Raw genomic sequence first — 6,000 nt, 5'->3', positions numbered from 1 at the left:
TGACATTGTACTTTACAGAGCTAGAAACTTTGTCATACCACAGCAGTATTATGTAAGAGAATGATGGTGCATGAATGTTACCGCAAAGCATGCAGATGTTGTATCTGTATCCCTTAGGGCTGATCTTTTGAAAGATACAAACAGAAGGTGACTGGGGAATGAGAATGTAGTATACTGGACAAGAAGCATATTAAAGAGCTGGCACAGTTTGGATATATAGAAGTAGTGGTGTAGGCCTCTTTTTTTATTTTTATTTTTAAATGAATCTAGAGTTTTTATAATTTTAATTTATAACTTGGTAAATTGGCCATTATAAGAGAAGGGAGAAAACTATGAAGGAAGTGGGAGAGGGAAGGCAGAAGAAGCTGCCGCAGGAATTCCATAAGCTGTTTCCATCAAGAACGTAAAGGGCATCTTGTTGGTATCACCATCCACATGCTGCCACTAACAGCGACATTCATAAGCTTGTAGTTGCAACACAAATCAGTTTCACATTTTTATTTTTTTTGTCTTTGACCATCAGCTATGATTACAAGAAAATTGAGAATCGTGGCTAAACTTCATTCCTTAACTTGAGCTACATCATATATACGATGAAAACCACTTCAGTTCTTCATGCCTTACTAAGCATATTGTAATTTTAGAAGAAAATGGCATTTGACTTACATTTGTGGGCTTAAACATGAACAGCTTTGGTTTGTAGACTTAAATTGATACTGGCAGTCCCTTACCTTTCTGTTAATGAAGTTTTATGAATAAGTTATTAATTTTTTGCTTACAATGATCAGATCATGGATAAGGTCAACCAGAGGCTTTCAGGTACATTGCAATATGCTTTAGTAGTACTGTGGTAGCATGTGTTACTGAATTTGTATTTTTGAACATGTTTGCTAAACACCTTTTCCCTTCATTACATAGTGGTTATTTGCTCAATGCATGGTTGTTTTTGCAGTCACTAAACTGATCATATCTCTAAGTGACTCTTGTGCTTTTTTTCCAGTTTGTGTGACCTGGTTGTCTCTCTTGAGTATTGCTATGGTAATAACTTCTATTTTCTTTATCTGCTCTGTGTATTAATTTTAGTCTGTGCTGATTTTAGTTATAACAAAAAGAACTAGAACAGAAGCACTGACCCATTTGTGTTGTGTTAGATAATGCACGTCTTCGGTATAAAGTCAGGTGCATCCTAAAAATGGGTCATGTCCTGAAATCCTGACTAAAGTTTACTTGAAGTTCAGCGTATTTTTAAAAATGAGAGATGAAAGCCTCGCTAATATGATATGAAATTGATAAATCCACCTACAGCCACGTTTTCTGTTCACAAACTGTTGAAATCTATTTTTAGTCATGACAGTTGAGAGCTGTTCCTTCCACATTTATCCCAAAGCTTCTGCATTTTCCAGTCATTTTACAAGCCACTGTTTAATTTAGAAACTATAAAAGCTAACTTCCAAGTGTATGCATGTAGCAAAGATCTCAGATTATTCTACAATATGAAATAATGCCCATTTACCTCCCGTGTGCAGTTTTATATGCCCAGTTTTAATATGAAGATAAAATTCCATATGGTGTTAAATATCCGTGGTGTTGCTCAAAAGATTTCTCCTTAACCTTCTGAAAGTGCAGCTGATTTGGAGTAAGAGGCATTCCTTGGATTAATAAAATCCGAGCCTGACCCCTAGGCTGTAAGTTGTCAGGTGCACTTTGAAACCTGGAGGCAGCCACTTTCTAAAACTGCGGTGTTTGCATTGAGAATGGAAAATAACTTTTGAGTTGTTGTGTTGAGCTGTTTAATATTTCATAGATGTGCTGGCGTGTCATGAAAAAGCAATGTCATGGTTTGCTTTGGCTTTTTTTTTTTTTTTTTTCCATTCTTTAAGTTCCCAGTGGGAACTGTAAATCCAGGTACATGTGTGTCATTGAGATGGTTAGAAAATCTAAATTTATTGTGTGTTTTATGGATTTGCAATGAATGCTGGAATACCTAAGCACTCTTATTAAGCAAGAGTAATGCTTCTATGGCTCATTTTTTCTGAATCTTCTTTGGAAAATATCAGACGTATTCAGCTATTTCTTGTTCAACTTTTCAAAAATCATTAAAAATTAAATCTATTTTTTCTTTATTAATATATTTTATATTATTATATACTTACATTAGTGTAATTACATATTTTCTTCAATATATATCTTTCTCTAATTGCTAGTATGTAGAACAAGATATGAAAGTCAGAAAGGCAAGATTAGAGGGAATCTCCTGGTGTAGTAAAGATTAGCTGCTTCCTTAGATGCCCTAATGTCTTAATGCCAAGTCTGCAAAAATACTCACGAGACCTCATGTTTTCTGTTTGCGGTGTCTGTTTTTAGCTCCATTTTTTAGACTTGTACCTAGTTTCTGTGGAAATACAATACAACTTGCTAGAATTTATTTTCTGTCTTTCATCAGACATTATGATTTGGTTCTTAAAATGTCTTTGTAAAATTTTTTTCATTTATGTGCTGGATATTCTCCTTTAATGAATTGAGCATAATTTGTGTTTCAGAGTTGGTTGTGGTTTTTGATGGGTTTGGGAGGAGTAAATCTATAAATTTTACATTTTATCTAAGAACCTATGATATTTTTCAAAAAGCAGTCATACCAATGAAGTAAGAAACTATGTCACTCTTCTACAGTTTTTCCATCTTTGTTTTTCTTCAAGGGCCTGGGGATGTGCCCAGAAAAACACTTTTATTTTAGAAATGCGGGCTTAGTGCCAAGTGTGCCAAAGCAGATGCTCATTCGTACAAGAACAAAGCAAGCAGGGCCCCAGCCTTGCATAATCTGATCTGTGCAAAAGTTCCTACAAAATCAGCCTGCTTTACGAGGGACTCCTTTGTGAAGTCTGTGACAGTCCATGGGAAATAAGGACTGGGATCAGTGTGGAGCCTCAGTTTATTTGTTTGCATAGTGCTGCTTTTTAGTGACAGAAAACCAGTTAAAATCTGGTTGTTGCAAAAATCTGATGTACAAGGTAGGACAAAGCACATATGAACGTTGTATAATTAGGATTGCTATATTGTGGTATAAAATAAGTTTGCATTTAGAATACTTCATTGTTAGTGAAAATTAAAATTGAGTAATGTGATTCACCTTCTCTTGACAAACCAAATAACTAGGTCTGCTTCCCATATCCTATGGTGTTCAGAGTGGGAGCAGTATTCCTTGTAACTAATTGTGTGCTTGAATACAACTCACAACACATGACTTGCATACATTTTTCTGACATTTTTTCCAATTTCTAGATTGGAAATAGTCCTCTTGAAACATTACTTTTAAATTTGAACCTGGAACTCTGAAAGATTTTGAGTGGAGGAAATTTAATATCTCTGTGAAGAGTCTGCAGCACTTCAAAGACACCAATTGGGCAGCCCCATGATCAATGATAGCACTTTGGGTGAAGAAATGAGCATTCAGCTTATCCTGGGGACTCGTGGCTTTCATGAAGTTGTCTTTGAACTGTTTCTTCAACGTGCCTCACACCAGTGAAGGGCTTCCTGCTGCTTTTCCATAGCTGCTGTGATATGGTTGGATTGTGTGCCCTGAAGGAAAACGTGATTTGCAAATATTTTGGTTTGGACAGCATTTCCCGTCTTTGTTCAGGAGATGGACAGTTGGAAGCCATTTCCTTTTTGGCTCCTACTTCATCTAAAGAAAAAACAAATAAAAAATCCTACTTTCACAAGAAGAAAACGATCGGCTCAGCCTGGATGCTTACTTTGGCAGGTGTCAGTAAGAAGCTGCTGGATGTGGAAAGAGGAGAGGGAAGAAAAGATCTTAGGAGAAATTAGCTGATGAGAACAAGCTACCTAGAAGATGAGAATAAGCTAAATGTATAAGAGAATAAGGAGAAATACAAGATCTTCTTTGATTGAATAGTATTCAAAAATGACACCTACATGTTGTGCAATGTAGAAGTGTGTCAAAGGATACTGGATTTTTGTGTACCAGTCAGTGCCTTCAGAATCCTCTGGATGAAGATAACAGGCTGAGTGTGCAGCTTTTGATCCCCATGCACAGCTTTCATTCATGTTTAAAAAAAAAAAAAAAAAAAAACACCCTGGAAATAATTGCAAATGCGATTTACCATTCAAAGGCAGAGATCAATTGCATTCATTTTCTATACGATAAGATAGGGTAGCAGTAGCAGTTGGCTGCTAATTATGAATAAAGACATAGCATTTTTTAACCTTGCAATCTTCAATTTTGAGTGCTTATTTTAGGGATTAAGCTGGAAAAGGTTTGGAAGCAAGCCAGTGTTGGTGGTGTTACTGCTGTAGACTTTATCACAGCATCCGGTCCAAAGGATGGATCTGAGTCTTCCTGCACTTCTGAAGCAAATCTAAGTGGTTTCTTGGGTTTAGCTGATCTATCTATTCTCTTGTATTCATTTTCCAATTGTACAGGCAATTCTTCATGTGACAGCCTCCCACCCCATTTGACCATACCATCAGAAGAAATGTCAGAGTTCTCTTTGCTTCAGTTTGGGAAGCTTTATTTTTGTTTTGTTTTTACCATTAGCAGCATATGGTTTACTTGTCTTCTAAATTGTCTTTGTCAAAAGACATTACCCCCGATCCTGCAAAGCTGAGAATAATAAGCTGAAGTGTGAAGCCTGTGAAAAATACAATTCAGTGTGAAATTATAAACAATGTAAGATTTTTATTAAAAAGATATGCAGTAATCCATAATATCTAGCTATTGGTCGAGAGTAAGAAATAAAGAAGCAAAGCCAGAGCAAGTTTCAGTAGCCCAGATTTTAAAATTCTGCCTGAGAAATATTAATATTTTAAAGTAAAAATATGTAATAGTGTTCTAAGTAATGCATATTGAGATTTTTATTTAAATATATTTTTTAATTACCAGCTACACGTGCCATTTAATACTGTAAAACTGATCTTTCTCATTTTGGTACAGAGTAATTAATGATTCATCTGTTCTTATTGCTAGCCAATTTATATTTTATGTTGCCAGCTGGTTTATGATATGTCAAAGATACGGAGAAAGGTATCATGGGTGTAATACATTACAAATACAGGTTTTATCTATTGCTACATAGATATAAACTAATCACAAAGTAGAATTACGACCTTGCATTACTGAAGTCCTTATGTAAACTGCATGTTTTGAAAGTGATGACAAACGGATAGCATGTAAGCAAGAAAAGACAAAAGCCCCGAGTCGTTGTGTTTCCCCAAACAAGTGGAGCTTTCTGAAACTGGAAGTGGAGCAGTAAGATACTTGCCAGCGAGACGTTTACCAGCCCTCTTAACTGGATCGTCAATGTCATATGCTGGAGGCACTTATATTACTGGGTGTTCTCTTTAATTTTATCATTTTTACTATGTCAGCTTTTATTATCATTAACAACTAGGCTCACAGACTCAATTGTGTCCCAGCAGGATTTCAGATTATTCTTCAAATTACAGCAATTTGTCATGATGTCAATGTTTTTTAACCTCTAACCCTAGGTTACCTACAGAGTCTGCAGAGTCCAGGTTTTGCATGCTTCAGATTCAATTTATATTGAATATAAACAATTACAGGGCCTCACAAACAAACAAAAGACAGGCAAAGTCAAAACTAAGGGTCAAACTCTAGCTTGTTGCAAATCCATCTCTAATTGGATTATTATTTTTATTCCCAAACAGGTTCTGTGCAGTAAATACACTAGTAACAGCTCTTCGCCATAGAAAGAAGTGGGAGCGAGTGAGACTCCTGAATGGCTGAGACTCTGCTGTGGTGGCAGCAACCTAATTTAGCAGAATCTATGTTAGAACAACTATTTCTCATGATATGTGACTTCAAAGGTTTTCAAGAGTTTTCATATTAATGTGCGTGTGTGTGAAGGAGAGAGAGAAACAAGCCAGCAGATCTTGAAGTGGAAGGAATGTGCTAATTCAGGAGCAACAGAAATGGCAGGTAAGAAAAGGTGGGGAGGAGGGGAGAGCCCCCAAAGCCAGGGA

The sequence above is a fragment of the Aythya fuligula genome, chromosome 4 (assembly GCF_009819795.1).
Source record: "Aythya fuligula isolate bAytFul2 chromosome 4, bAytFul2.pri, whole genome shotgun sequence".
NCBI classification, from domain to species: domain Eukaryota; kingdom Metazoa; phylum Chordata; class Aves; order Anseriformes; family Anatidae; genus Aythya; species Aythya fuligula.
Note: the sequence above shows the minus strand (reverse complement) of the source record.